This window comes from Rattus norvegicus, chromosome 7, assembly GCF_021556685.1.
Source record: "Rattus norvegicus strain SHRSP/BbbUtx chromosome 7, alternate assembly SHRSP_T2T, whole genome shotgun sequence".
NCBI lineage: Eukaryota > Metazoa > Chordata > Mammalia > Rodentia > Muridae > Rattus > Rattus norvegicus.
In genome coordinates, this window is record NC_141540.1 from 113,450,776 (window position 1) to 113,467,277 (window position 16,502).

The following is a 16,502-nucleotide window of genomic DNA, read 5'->3' on the forward strand; positions in this document are numbered from 1 at the left end:
TAGGAGTTGATGACCAGCTGAGTTACATAGATCCCCTAAATATTAAATGTTAATGTCAATGCTTTGCTTAGTCCCCCAAAACTTGAAGACCCTATTGCTATAGTTCCTTGACTCATAGAACATGGAGATAATAAACTGGTGTTGATCTGGAAGCATCACTCCTGCTGACTACCTTTCATAGTGCTAGAAAGTGGCATGCACACTGCCAGAGGAAAAATGGGAACGAGTCTTACCACGCTGTTGACCCTATAAGCCACAGTGACTGTGTTGGCGAGGCGTGTCCAGTGACGCAATAATGGCATGAACAAACCTTATGGAGGAACCAAGTGCTTTCTGATTGGATTTAATGCTACTCCATGAGATGAACCCTCATACCACAGTGGTCCAAAAACTTATGAACAAACAGGTCATAGGCCCTAGGGGGAACCTACTACTATTATTCTGTAGTATAATGAAAATAGCATTAAATAAGACTCCCAATGACTCACAGTAATACCTATAGACTAATGCATCTGTTTTATTTGTAGTAGAATGCACTTAACACAGAGGCCCTCGACTGGTTAACACACAGAGATGAAATTGTGAAGCCCTCAGCCCTAAATGCAACTAGATCACACATCCTCCTCCCAAGGCTCGGAGATTTGTCTGTCGTTCCCACCCTCTGGCACACAATTCCCATTTGATGAGTGGCCCACTTCATACATGTGTTCGTACCTCCATAATTTGGTTTTCCTCAGCCTATGTCTCCCATGGTTGCGAGAGAGAAGAAAGGTTTTAAGGGCCAGGGGTGGTGGATAATGTAGGGAAGCTGACTCTACGAACCCAGAACAGTTGTGGCAGCATGCACAAAACTTGCACAAGCTCAAGCCAGACCAAATCCCCAGCACAAAGAGAAGAGATTGGCATAAAGTCCCACCTCTTGCTGATGTGCTACTGGAATTTGATACCTTCTGGGAAAGAAAGATTCAGCTCTCTTTAATAGGGTATCCCCTGGGAAGCAGACCTCTTTCCAATAGAAGGCTACACCCAAGAATATACAGCAGCACAAATTGTACTTGATAGGCATTCTTCGGTTTAATTTTTTGCTTTTGCTTTTGCTTTGCGTTGCTTTTTTAAAGAACATACAAATTTGGGTTGATAGGGAAGGCTGGTGGATCAGGAAGGAGTTCAGGGTGATCATGAATATTATCAAAACATACTGTATAAAATTATCAAGAAACTAATAATTTTTAAAGAACAATGTGATTGAGCCCAACAGAGAAGAGAACCATGAGAGACACAGGCTGAGGAAAACCAAATTATGGAGGTATGAACATATATATGAAAAGGCTAGGCCAGTGGGCCACTCATCAAATGAGAATTGTGGGCCAGAGGGTAGGAACAACAGACAAATGCCACTTGAGCCACTTTATGGTGCTTCGGCAGCACACCCTATGAATTTAAAGGCCAGAAGAAGCAAAATATCTCAGACAAAAACCATGGACTATGTCACCTAGCTAAAAAATAAATTATTACACCACACTGCACAAATATCTTACCTTGAAGTCTTCACAAGCCTTCAACCTTAAAATTAAGTTGAAAGGCAAAGGAACTCTTTAGGTCTCTCTGGCTCACAATGAACCTTAGCTCTGGGTTTTCATGTGCTTGGATCTAGTGCTGACTGCAGGACTCACCCACCAGCAAGAGACCATTAAGTCCACCATGATGCAAACATCTTGGAAAGGGTGATCCATCCCCAACACTCACTCACAGGGCTGCCTTGAGAACTGGGCTGGAGCAAAGAGGCACTGTCCTAAAGTGAGCCCATAAGACACCTGCTAACCTCCCTGTGATCCAGCCCTGCCCAGGAAGCAATCTAGCTATCATGTGTTATTATTTTAATCATCAGCCTTTTCCATCATCCCATATGAGTAGCAGCTGGTCACTTTTCCTATTTGGGGATATTAACATTTGAGTGCAGGGCTATTGGACCCTGTTAGCCCACAGCAGTAAGGAAACCACTGAACTGAGAATAGGACCCCCGTTGAAGGAATCATAGAAAGAACTGGAAGAGCTTGAAGGGGCTCGAGACCCCTTATGAACAACAATGCCAAGCAACCAGAGCTTCCAGGGACTAAGCCACTACCTAAAGACTATACATGGACTGACCCTGGACTCTGCCCTCATAGGTAGCAATGACTATCCTAGTAAGAGCACCAGTGGAAGGGGAAGCCCTGGGTCCTGCTAAGACTGAACCCCCAGTGAACTAGATTGTTGGGGGGAGGGCGGCAATGGGGGGAGGGTGGGGAGGGGAACACCGATAAGAAAGGGGAGGGGGGAGGGAGATGTTTGCCCGGAAACCGGGAAAAGGAATAACACTCGAAATGTATATAAGAAATACTCAAGTTAATTTAAAAAAAAAAAGTGCCCTACTTTCAAGGATGGGTTTTAATGTTAATCCTAGAAGGCACCAACGTGTCTGACAACCCCATGGAAAACATTATTTTGGAACCAGCACCAGGCAGTCTAGCTAAGCTAAATCTGAGGTAAGAAGCAGGGTGCTGGGCAATATTTAAACAGCTCCGCCCAGGACAGCCTCCAGCTGTGGGGTGGTGAATGATTGCTTCAACTCTAACAGTGCTTCAGAAAGGCAAAATGTGGGATAGCCAGTCATTGGAATGAGTCTACACTGTAAATGAAGTTGACTCAAAAGGCTCTGTCTAGGATGGGAAGCAGAACCCTACAGGCTGGGGACCAGAGCCCAGAGGAACCTGCATCACTGAATCACATCTGCTCATATCCCATGGGAAGGAAGGACTTGGTTTAAAGACTCAGACGGCAAGGGCAATCGCAAGATCATAGAAGTAGAGAGACTGTGTTGTGGGAGACATCCATACTGCTTTAAGGACTCATTCCTGAAAGAATTGCAGATTGCCAAAGGCCTTCATCACACATCCTTGTTAAACCTCCTCCATTCAATAGATCCAAGTGGCAATTCATAGCTCATCCTGTAAGTGAGCGCAGATGACAGAAAGCTCCCTAAATAACTCCCCAGCCAGGTTTCCCAACAATGCTAGCGTTCTTGGAGCTCACCCACATTATGGTTGATTCTGACATTTACCCCATATTTTCTGTTTTCAACTCCCCTCTCTCTTGCTAGTGGCACTGTTTTGAGAGATACTGGCACCTTTGGGTGCATGAGCCCACCTAGCAGAAGTGTCTCACTGCCAGATAGGGAGGGAAGGCTTGAAAGATTATACCTGAATGAGATTGCTGTCTCTGTTTCCAAATGACTGTGACATAAGTAGCCTCTGCCACAGGTTCCCATTGCCACAAACTGAGGCACTCCACCATGCCTTCCTACGATGGACTAAAAACCTTTGAAATCATAAACTAAAATAACTATTTCTTGCTGAAAAATTGCTTCCCATATCAGGCCACAGTGCCACCAAAAGTAGCTGACATGGTCTGCTTTCAGGTAGATGGGCATAGTATCCCAAGCCAGCCATCTTCCAGTTCCTTGCAGAAAGATATCTCTATCATCTTGGTTAATGGCCCATTTGTTTCCGCATTCACTATTTGTTCAACTGAAGTATGAACTGAGCTCTAGATATGTTCTAAATGCCCACCTTGTTCAAAGGACACAGGGAAGCATAGCAGAACATTTCATAGCCCTGACTTCAGCTGCTCATGGGCTGGGGTGTTCCCACTCACTCCTACCAGGATAAGGACCCCTCCTGAGACAGACCAAGTTCCAGAGTTAGCAGCACAATACTCAAGTCACCGTTAGGGGAGTTTCCCCCAGGGGTGGCCATTGACTCCACTGTGCCCAGGCCTCTGCTTTAAGCAAAACAGAAACAACCAGTGACCTTGAACTGAGAGGGAAATGGTGGCTACTAGACTGCAGTTTTTGAGGTACTCTGTACATCATGATTTTAGTGAGCTAATGTTATCCTATCACAGGCTCCAAAACTCACAGTTTGGGGGGTATGACAGTCACTATTAGCCGTCAACATAATTCCTACTGTTTACTTCTTTTGGCTGGAGAAACAAGAGTGTTCTCAACACACACACACACACACACACACACACACACACACACACACACTATGATTACTCTGTAATTGCTTATGTCACTATAATTGAGTTTTTTCCCTTTCTTGGACACCCTCTGAATGCACCCAAATGAGAAAACCCACTTCTGAGCTTCTCTAAGAAGTTGGGGCAGAGAACTATCTGAAAGTTTGAGTTTATGAATGCGGTGAGAAAAAGTAATGGGTTATGGGAACTAATGCATTATTCCCCTGGGAGAGGAGCTACTGACAGAGCAGAGTCCCTTCATTACCCCATGTACATGAATTTATCTGATCATCACCAAGCATCCACTCGAACAGGAGTTAAAGCAGGAGCTAAGGAATCAAAAGATATACTTAATAAGTTGCAGATAAGGGTGACTGCAAAGTCCCTGCTCCCTCAGGGCCTTCTCGTCATCTATATATAGATATTCCTCCACTGAACTCTGGGTATAGTGCTTCTCGGGAGAACACAGAGACACTAGTGTCTTCACACAGGTCAGACTCCATCATGCCAAGAATTAGACAGAGGCACTGTCTCAAGGGGTAACACTAGACACCTACTTCAGTCTCTCTGAAAAATCACTTGAGCTTACTTGCCCTCAATTTACTGTATAGACAAAGAGCCTGTTTGCATATTATGGGTGGGGAAGGCTTCTGACGTCCTGTGCTTTATGTTGGCACACCCATGGATCTCTCCATAGGACACACAGTCATACTGCCTTTTGTTCTCATCCAGATTTTTTTTCAGTCTAGAAAAGAGGAAATTGGCAGTTACTGTGAACCCATTATGTGCCAGTTGTCTGACCCAGGGCTGAACACACACCACCACTCTAAGTAAAACTTGCTCTAATTACACAACTAATATCTAAGAAAAGTTGATAAGCTTACCAGGTAGAAGGAGTACCTATATTTAAACACCACCTTGAATCTAGATCCCTATAGTAGAGATGACAGGTCTTGGGCAGAGAGAGGGGCTATTGCTAGAAACAACAGAGGTCAGGCATGTATCCGGTGCCTGACTAAGGACAAGACAAAGCATTTGATGCTCATTCATCACCTTATGCTCAGGGCAGATGACCAGAGGGAGATGATGATACTCTGAGTAGTCAAGAGAAAGGGTAGAGGAAGAAAAGGATGACTCAGACACCTATAGACACCCAAGCCCAGTTCCTCCATTGCTCCAATTGTGTCATCTAGGGATTGTGTCTTCTCTCCTTTTTTTACATAGGCAGAAAATATTGTACCATATACAACAACATTAGAAATAACATTAAGGTAATAGCTTCCCAGGGATGGGGTGGTTATATGTTTAGATTAGATATTGGGCATGCTGTGTGTGCTGTTTCTGTCTTCTTCACTACCCAACTGGGAGACAGGATTATCTCCAGGACCAAAAGACATATATGAATGACTTGCTGCACAGTATACACTGTGGGGAAGCATGTCAAAATAATTAACATATTTAATTGCATTCTCACCACAGCTTTATGAGGTAGATGCCCTTAATTGCAGATGCACAAAAAGCAGGAGCTGCCCGAAGCTCACACTGCTAGAAGGTGGCAATTCAGCACAAAGTCTCCTATATTTGATCCTCAATACAACATAGTCTTTCTAGAGGCAGAGTCACCTGACCAGGGACTACTGAATGTCTCCAAAGCCTGCCTATATAGCATCCTGTTGGGCTGCCATCTTCTGAAACACCCTCTGGCTTTTGATCAGTTCTGCCTTCAGAGGCATCATTGATAACTCTATACCTGCAAGATTCATTTGCTGATTCAATTGGGAAACCAAATCTCAGGGATATTAAATGTAACCAGAATTACAAAGCCATCAAGTGGCAGAGGTAGACACAGGCACAGGGAGTCAAGCGTAAACACATGTAATTTCAACCATTTGATTCCTGCCTTGGAAAGTATTTTGTATATAAGAGAAAAATAAGCCATTGCCCAACAGCAGTCACACATGAGCCCTCATGTAATACCCTGAACAGGGATTCAGGGGAAACATAATTATTAGTAATCTATAGTTGAACAACTTGTTAAAGGGATTGTGTCAGAAATCATACCCAAAGGCCATAGTGTTGATCATGAGAGAAAGTGACCACCCAGAAGCCTGACACTGTGTTTTTATGCTCAGTTCCATCCCGGCTGCCTATTCTGGGACACTTCGAAGATCCCCTGGTCCTGTCAGTTCTTCCATGTCTTTGCTGGCTAGTTTATGTCAGCCTGACACAGGCTAGAGTCATCTAAAAGGAGGGAACCTCAATTAATAAAATGTCTCCTCTGTAAGATCTGGTTGCAAAGTATTTTCTTAATTAGTGAGTGATATGGGAGAGCCCAGCCCATTATGGGTAGTGCCATCCCTGGGCTCATGGCCCTGGGTTCTATTAGAAAACATGGTGAGCAAGCCATAGGGGCAAGCCAGTAGGCAGCATCTCTCTATGACCACTGCATCAGCTCCTGCCACCAGGATCCTGTCCTGACTTCTTTCGGTGATGAACTACACTGTGGAAATGTAAGTCAAATAAACTCTTTCCTCTCCGAGTTTCTTTGGTCCATGGTGTTTTATCAAAGCAACAGTAACCCTGTCTAAGACAACGCCAAAGTATATGAGTTCCTGTGTAGAAGCCGTGGCTTCCCTGTCTAGGTGATCCACACCTCCTAGAACTTCCTGATTGTAGAGATATGGACATGGGGCCAAACTTCTGGAAAGCATTCGTGTAAGACTCAGAGCTAGTCTTCTAGGGTATGTGGCAAACACAGTAACACTAGAAAAATATCCTGCTAGAAAGTGCTGACAGCTATGCTTAGTGGTCACACAATCTCTCAGAGTTTGCTACTCTCTCAGAAAAGGACAGGTGTAGTGTGAAGGGAGAAGACATAGCTGAGCCTTCCATGGTGGAAAGCCTGTACCGCCACATTTGTAGACTAGATATTGAGGTCAAATGATAACAAGGTAGGGTCCTGCAGAGTCATCTCTCCTCTCCTATAACAACCACATACCTCTTGCTGCATAAGGAGAAGCTGAGACAGAGTTAAGTTGGAAGAATGTATCCCCCAGGCTGAAAATAAAGAGTCCTGAGTTACCCAGGCCTCCACCCAGCCCTTATGTACCAATTTCCAAACTCAAGGAGAGACCGGAATCAGAATTCCCTTCCATCTGGTATAAAGAGCAAGTGGAACAGTGTATAGAAAGTACCAAGCATTGACACCTGACATCTAACGAATACCACTCACTCATTATTCATTCCTTCAACCAAGACATACTTTCCATGTGTCCAACACATCTGTCACAGCTTGTGGATGGAATTCAAGCATATGACTAAAGTCAAGAGCTCCCTCCTTATTGGTGTCTACATGCTAAGAGCAGACATAGAGGGCAGTATAAGCAAGCAAACTGGCCAGATGTATCACCCCCACTAGAGAGGAAATAGACCCATATGGGGACAGGGTAATGAATGCACTTCCAGGATGGGCACTGGAACCCCTAGTGGAGTGACATCTGAGCTGAGATACAAGAAGAACAACCAACCAGGAAAGGGAAGGACACAACAGGCAACTGCGGGACTCCAGAGGCTAAATGAAGGGCTTTGGCTGAAGGATGCTGTTTCGCAGTGGAGGCAGGAAACAAGAACCACCGAGGAACAAGTGACAAAGTCAGGAAGATGATGGACCCTCATGACCCAAAGCCAGGTTTGCAATTCAAGGCAACTAAGAGACCTCTGCACGGGAGAGCAAAGACAGGTATGTTAGAAACTAGAAGGTGACATTCTGCTCTTGAAGAGGCTCACTGGGACAGAAGAGCAAATTGTGGGGCGTCACTATTCAAGGAAGTCTGAAAGGGACACCTATCATCCAAAGATGTTGGTGTCCCAGGGCACAGGTTCATTTCCCTCCACGGGAATGTTTCTTGGCCCAACACCAGTAGGTGTCACCAGAGACTATGACTATGTGTCCCTGAGAAAGGAAGAAAAATAGAAGCAAAGCAGAACACTGGGGGCCAGCAGAACTCAGGACTGCCTGGTAACACATTCCAGTCAGCAAGACAGTGATTATCAACCTTCTCAGTACCTAAGAGATAGCATGCTGTCCAGAAGCAAACTTCAGTTTCTTTATTCCATATCTTTATGCCAGCTATATACCCAGCATTGATCTGAGCAAAACCAATGAGTCACATGACAAGTCCTCTATCCATTGGAGCTATATCCAACAAAAGAGATGAACTGTAATGAGTATCTTACTGAGGTAAGGGTATGACAATGGAGAGGTAGCTGGAGGGCCAGAGATTTCTCAACCAAGACAGGAGAGAGGGAAGGAGATGAAGGCATGAAAGAGACAAGGAACTCACAGGAGTTCCAGGCAGGGGTCTGAAAGTGAAAAATATTCAGACACAATGGCTTGAGTATGCCTAACAAAAGAAAAATAAGGACAGACAACAGGGCAAAAATGAATCCTCCAGAAGGACTATCGCAATGTCACAGGACAGGAGAATAAGCAGAGACCAGACAAAGAGGTTGACTTGTTGCCAGACAATTGACAACAATGGCTTATACCTAAAGTACAGGGTGATAATTTTTAACTGTCAACTTGACACAACCTAGATCCACCTGGGAAAAGAATATTAAAGAATTGTTTAAATTAGGTTGGCCTGTGTGCATGTTATGTAAGGGATTTTCTTTAGTAAGTTAATTGATATTGGAAGAACTAGCCCACTGTGGGTGACACTATTCCCTAGTCAGGGGTACTGAACTGTATAAGTGAGGAGAAAATAAACAAGCTAGTGAGCAAGTATATATACGATCTCTGCTCTTGATCATATGTGTCATGTGACTAGCTGTTTCAAACTTCTCCCTGCTGTGCCAACCCAGCAATTATTATTAACCTGGAATTATGGGCTAAAATCAGATCTTTTCCCTCACAAGTTGCTTTGTATTTGGACAGTTCATCAAAACAACATGAATGAAACTAGGACAGATGGAATAGTGGTGATAAGAGGTAGCCAGATGGTGCTCTAACCTAAAGCCAGACTGTAGCTTTGGTGCCAGGTCAAATGCCAGCCATTGTTTGGAAAAGATAGTCTGTTGCTCATATCCCACCTCCAAAGACAATTCACATTTGATATGAGTGATTAATATACAGAAGACTGTCTAGTTAGCAGTCATACACGTGACTGACCTATGTGTTCCTATAACTACATGAGTGTGACTATTTGTGTGTCTGTATAACTAATGTATGTATTTATGCTTGCATTTATGATTAAATTCAAGAAACCCAAGTCAATGTAATGCAGAGGGCAAAAACAAAACAAGCACATTTTACAGTAAATTAAGACACTGGAGGTATACAGCGTGGACCACTATTGCCTCCAGTCTTCCAGTAAGTGTAGTGTGAATCAGAAACATTCAATTAGTCAGCCACATTTCTTGGAAAGCCCTGAGACACTGTGTCACCTTATGCCCCCACTCATTCTCTGACATTTCAGCTAGAAAGCATTTAACTAGGGGATGTGGGAAATACAAAATGCACCCATAAGTTTAATTATATAGATGTGTATTTATATACATAACCTAATCTATATATAGAGAGATTTTACATGTATACTTTTTATATATAAATACTTATTGTAAATGTTAATTTACTTGTGGTCACTATAAGTTACTGCTTTATCAACTCAAAATCTGAACTGCAATTTGAAATTCAGTCAGTTCTCCATAGGCTAGAATGCTTTGATAGAACATGACTGTAGTGACTGGGATTGTCATATCTAGGAGGTTGTAGCTCATTTATCAGATTGATGGGGCTGACAGACCCCACTGCAGGGTCTGGCCGACTGGGCACAGGGAATAGCTTAGCTCACACCACCCTCCAGTCCCACAGAGGCATTCTGAGGCCTGCGAAGGTATAAGGAGAGGTGAGGAATCTATGAATATCACAGGGCAGTGACAGGCAGAAGAGAAGCTACATTTGGCAGTGGAATGGCCAGCTTGTTATCATGATGTTGACCAAGACACGGAGAAGAAGAGGAGAACCCCTTCAGTGACACCACTTCACATTCAGTACCCAAGGGAACTGAAGCCCTGAGAAACATCCTGCTAAGATTAGCTAAGAACCTGGTGACAGGTGGCAGTGACGTAAAAATATAAGGGTCAGAAAAGTGTCTGCAAAGGACATAGGACAGAGCATTCATTACCATGGGTTTTGCGTGCCACACGGCCTCTGCAATAGACAGCTTGCTGCTCGAGAAAAGTCAAATTAGAAGTGACATCTGGACAAGACTTGTCAGAATTGAAAAACTCAAACATTTAAGCATGGATGCCTTCCAGGACTGGTCCAAGGGTGATTGCTAGCAACCCACCATAAGGGACCATGACAGGTCTTTTATCCTGTGTGGGACAATTCTCTTTATAGAATTCACAAAGACAATCTTCCATTTCTACCTGGTGCCCTCCCTGTGATGGGGAACATGAGTCCTATTGTTGGGTGTACTTTGATTTCATTTTTTAATGCTCTTTTCATAAAAATGTAATAACAATAATATTAGTGACATTTACAGCGATAACCAGCCATTAACTGAATTTGTACCCATCGTATCAATTTGGCAGATAAGGAAACTGAGGGAGAGACAAGGCTGTGTTCCTTTGGTCAACAAAAGGAGAGAACTAAAACTAAAAGAAGAAAACTAAGCTACAAAAGGATCACTTATTTAGCAATAAATAAATAAGCTTGCATTTAACATGAGCTTTGAGGTCTGACTCCACTGGCTGACCCTGATGTTAAAAAGTTGAATTCTCTCCAAACAAGAGAAAAATGGTATACCAGCCCAGGACCTCAGTTCTCATAGTTTTCCCCAGTTCTCATAGTTGGGCAATCACAGAAGCTAGCATTATACCATGGCTATGGTGCAACCAGTAGTGTTTGGAGACAACCTGAAATACAATGCTTGGTGGGCTTGTAAATCTCAGCACACAGAGCATATGCAATTGTGTTTTATAAGTATTTCAACTTCTGAGAAGGGGGGTGAGGGAATACACTGTTTCTATGGCTTCCTCTAGGACTAGATGATAGCAAAGGATGATGGTGGTGGTGGTGGTGGTGGTGGTAGTGGTGGTGGTGGTGGTGGTGATGATGATAAAATTGAAACAGTAAAATATACTAGACTTGATCACATCTGATTAGATGCACATAGAACAGCCCATTCTCATTTACTCACATATAAGTATTAATGTATTACTCACATATAAGTATTAGTGTATGTACTTAGAACCCATACTTGGGGTCATCAGAATGTCAAATACTTCATGGCATGAACTTAATGAACGGGTGTACCCTCTCTAACAGTTGTTCTCAACCTGTGGGTCCTGATTCTTTTGGTAGTCAAGCGACTCCTTCACAAGGGTTACCTAAGACCATCATAAAACATAGACATTTACATTAAGATCATAACCATAGAACAATTACAGTTATGAAGTAGCAACAAAAATAATTTCATGGTTGGGGTCACCAAAACATGAGGAACTGTGCAAAAAAAAAAGTCACAGTTAGGAAGGTTGAGAACGACTACTTTATAAGGTGGGGTGTATGACATTATCCTAACTGACAGAGCAAAGAAGGGAGCTGGGAAAGCAGTACAGGGACCAGTTCCAGGTACCATGATTTGCCCAGCACTTTCCTCTGCATCTACATAGCACTGGCTCATGCACTTTGACCCTGGCTAAGAAGCAACCTGTGAGAGGGCCTCCAAGATGGCTTTCCAAATGAAGGTGCTTGCTGCCAAACTTGGTTAACTGTGTTCAATATCCAAACCGCACATAGTAAAAGAGAAGACTGACCCACACAAGTCGCTGTCTCACCTCTACATGTGTGCTTCCCATACCAAATAAATAAATATAAATGTAAAACTCAGAAAATAAACAAACAGCCTGCAGGAACAAATTCATAAGCTTGTGAGAGTTCATCATGAAAATGTTCTATACGGCAAAGAACAAAAAAAATGGTCCTCAGGAATGAAAGGAGAGAGGATGGATGCATTCCTGGAACTAGAGAAGACCCTTGTTCTAGAAGATGATACAGAGCTGCTCTCCCTAGCTCAGCAATAGTGGAGGGTAGAATATGTCAGCTGTCTGAGCAGGGACAGGAGTCAGCCAAGGACATGCTGTAAGCAGGCTTGGATGTAGCTGGGCATACCCAGGGGATGTTTCTCTTAAACATGTATATTAAAGCTAATTCATTAACAGTAAATGAAGGGTGGTTCTCAGTTTCTCATCCATTCCAGTCATATTCTAATAAAATCTCCTGGCCCTCAATCAGTGTTAATTAGCAAGATTACCCTTTCCAGTGGGCAGCAAGGACATGACAAGCTTCCCGAAAAGAACTCACAGTGACCTTCAGAGAGGGTGGGGTCTGGACCAGCTGCCTCTTGTGGCCCATGTGATCCTCAGTGCCAAGCCACAGGCCCAACGTGGCACTCTAAACCCACAGCTGGGCTGCCACCCATTTCTCTCCAGCCTCTAGATCCACCCAGAGATGGAGATGGGTGGGTCTCTCTGTGGTCATACACTTGTTCCCAGATGTGCATTGTGTATGCCTGTATGTGTGTAAGTGTAAGGGGTGTGTGTGTGTGTGTGTGTGTGTGTGTGTGTGTGTGTGTGCGTGTGTGTGTGTAAGGTGTTAACGCAGGTGTGGAGTGTAAGGGTTAAATGTGAGGTGTGAACTATGTGTGATGTGTATGTCTTATGGGCACAGTGTAGGATCTCTTGGGTGTCAGCAAACTGGATGGCAAATGAGTACTACCTCAGAGGGTAGACAACGTTGACAAACACTAATCAAAATGCAGGGTAGGTTTTCTTGGATGAGAACACCAGATGCACACTAAAGTGACAGATTCATTCTCCCCCTCACAGGGAACAAGCCTCGCTCATCCCACCCCTAGTCATACCAGCAAGTGGGACATGCAGTGATCCAAGTTGCACTGGGCATGGAAGTGAGCTAAGAGAACAAATGAGAAGTAAGTGGGGGGTGCATTTATGTCTTGAGGTTAGAGGACCATGGGAGCATGGAGACAGCCCCTTCTCCAAATCCAGACCAGCATCACAACTCAACAAGAAAAGCAAGGACCAGCATCACCCCTTGCCTACAGGGACAGAGGAGAGAGGACCGCCACAACCTTTCCTCAGAATAGAAGTAGGTGGAGGCTTCCTGGAGCAGCATACTGGAATTCCAGAGACCCATTCACATGGGAGATAAGCTATATAAAGATTGTTCTGTGACCACCACAGAGTCTACCAGAGTAGAGAAAACTCTTAATTACAGCTAAGGCTCTGGGTGAAGCCTGTCCACAGAGCAGCCTCAACCCCACACACTGTAGAAACATGAACCTGAGACTGGATCTCCTGAGAACCCCACGAGGTTACGGAGAATAGGGAGTTGAGACCATGACCTCTGGATATGTCTAATGTCAAGGGGGCAGTACGACTCATCACCACGGGCATCCCCCAAAGCCTGCTCACCCTTTAAGCTGCCCTCGTTCCATTCTGAAGCTACGCTAGCTGAAAATGAGGGAATATACGCTTCGAAAGCAACCAGATCCCATCCAGCTTCACCAACATCAGCATCACTTCCATTCAGCATCACACCATTCTGCATCACAAACATCAGACTTATCTCCATTCAAATCATCACCATCAGTATCATAGCACCCCATTCAGCATCACCTCCATTCACATCCTTAGTCAGTATGAAGTCCGTGTTCAGGAAGGCTCCCATTCATTTCAGGCTGCAATGTCACTCACAGATGACATCCATGTGCAGAAACTATTTCTGGTGTTTGGGTTCTGTGATGTGCCTTGATTTGATCTCCCCAGATGTTTCTACTATGTTATTGTTAGCCTTTTTATTTTGTTTTGCTTTGTTTATACTTGAAGTGATTGTAAGGGGATTTTGTTTCAATTGTCACCAGAACAGACCAGTTCCTCCTCATCTCCCAGCTGTGTTTACAAAAACTGCCTTCTCCTTGGGTGGCTAAGCATTAACTTAAATCTCACTTCTTCTCAGGCATTTGGAGAATCCTGACTATTGAAAGCCCATGGGATTTTCTTGAGGGTCTCAAGGGTCTCTTAGTGAGCATGTGTGCTTCTGGATCTAGTTCTATCCGTCGCTCCTTTTCCTGACACCTTCTCTAACTCACTATGGCTTTTCCTTGGTATAAAACTCCCTCCCTTGAAGAAGGGATAGAAATTCTCTATTCCCATATATTGAGCATGATCATTTGATTGAAGACTCAAATATTCAGCCTATTTCTTCTTCAGGGCTAGACAATGAACTATGAGCAGTCCCACGACATGCCTATGGGAACTAGACTGATTGCCAGGCCTCCTAGGAAATGGTCTCCTCCCCTCTTAAGTTTGCAGGCCACAGAACTCTAAAGAGAAATGACAGGCTTGTGTTGGCATCCTCTCCAACCATGCCCATTCATTCAACCCTGCACCCTGTTCCTAGTCCCAGGAGGCACAGTGACATCACCTGGAGTCTTGGGGTGGCTGATGGACGTCCACATTCACGGGGCCAGGCCAAGGGAGGCAGCAGCCAGGCTATATAGGAGTAGGGACTCCTTTTCATTTCTTCCAGGAAAGAGCTGACTGTTTCTTGTACCCTCATGAATTCACCCATACAGTCACACGCACTCATACATTTTTCAAGCACAACTTTTGCGAGAACACCTTCAATCAAATCTATTGGGGGGGGGGCTTGCAACCCCATAAGAACAATAATACCAACCAACCAGAGTTCACAAGGACTAAAACCACTACACAAAGACTACACATGGACTGACCCATGACTCCAGCTGCATATGTAGCAGAGTATGGCCTTGTTGGGCACCAATGGGAGGAGAAGTCCTTGGCCCTGCCAAGGATGGACATTCCCCCAGTATAGGGGAATGTCAAGGTAGGAAGTAGGGGTGGTTGGGAAGGGAGAACACCCTCATAGAAGAAGGGGGAGGGGAGATTAGATAGGGGACTTATGGACAGGAAACCAGGAAAGGGAATAACATATGAAGTGTAAATAAAAAATATCCAATAAAAAATAAAAACCTGCGTTCTGCTTCTCACAGCAGAGAGCATCACCCTGTAGACAATTGCCTCTAATTGGAAACAGAGGGAGACATGAATTTATTCTGTGAAGCCACCTGACCTTTGACCTTTAAGAAAACAAACTCATACAAGTAGTGTTCTCTGGGTTGAGTGGGCCATATGTGAATATTTAAACACATACATATGTAACAATAATTAAAGAAAAAAGGCATGAATTTGATAGAGAGTGGGGGGAGTGTCCCACTGGCAAAGGTTGGAGGGAGGAAAGGAGAGAGGAAAATGATGCAATTATATAATGACATCAAAAAATATTTTGAATAACTTTTAAAAGAAATACATATCGAGCATCTGCATGGTTGGTGAAGTTTAGATACAGGCTGGGGCTCTGTAGAGCACTGGGTCTCAGGATAGACATGGGTCTCATCCTGCCACCTCTGTATGAAATATGGAGACACTCTGCCTAACCCCAGGCAGAAGCTATGAGAACAGGACCAATATCTGCAGGACAGATATGAGGATCACCATCGTGGGCTGTGGAGAGACATAACTCCAAGTAAATTATAAAGCACACGACAGAAAGCGGGGCATCTAAGGCAGGTGGATAAAAGAAATAACATGGTCTATTTGTAGTGGTGAAGCATGACAAATAGATGTTTCCTATAGGTTTTGTTCAAAGACTTGTGTAAGGCACCCTGGGAACAACTTCCGGGATCTGAAGAATACTTTAACCAGGGTCAGCTTCATTAACTGTGCCACTGAATTACCATAATTTCATCATTATAAGTAAACATCAGGCTTACAGGGAAGAGCTCTTGCTGTGCAATCATGAGGAGCAGTGTGAGGATCCCAACACCGACATACCAAATACCTGTAAACCCCAGCTCTGCAGTAGGCAGAACAGGAGGACCACAGGGGCCTCTTGGCTTCCAGCTTAAGCCAGGAATCACTCTCCTTTGGCCTCTGCACATACACAGGTGGGTGCCTCTGCACACACATGCATATACACAAACATGAACAAGCAAGCAAATAAATATGTCTTTTAAAAATATCACAGAGCTCAGGTTATAGTTCAATTGGGTACCAGGACCACCCGCCTTAAAAATAAAAGCAATCTAATTCTTATATCTAGATTTACAGCATGATTTTGGAATACAAACAGTGATGAGAGGGTACTAATGCTGATGTCTGCAAATTGTTTTTTTAATTGTTTTGTGTTATTATTCTTCAAGAATTTTCTATACATATGCAATGTATTTTATCTTACCTATGCCCCACTAACTCACCCCCACTCCCCACAAAACCTACCAATACAATCTGTCTGCTTCCTGAGAAAATAACCACAACCAAACATACAAAATTAA

At 43.9% G+C, this 16,502-nt stretch overlaps 1 protein-coding gene across 1 annotated transcript in view; it reads right to left on the reverse strand.

Moving 5' to 3' along the window:
• Col22a1 (collagen type XXII alpha 1 chain) overlaps positions 1-16,502 on the reverse strand; it is a 241,795-nt gene that overhangs the window by 197,338 nt on the left and 27,955 nt on the right.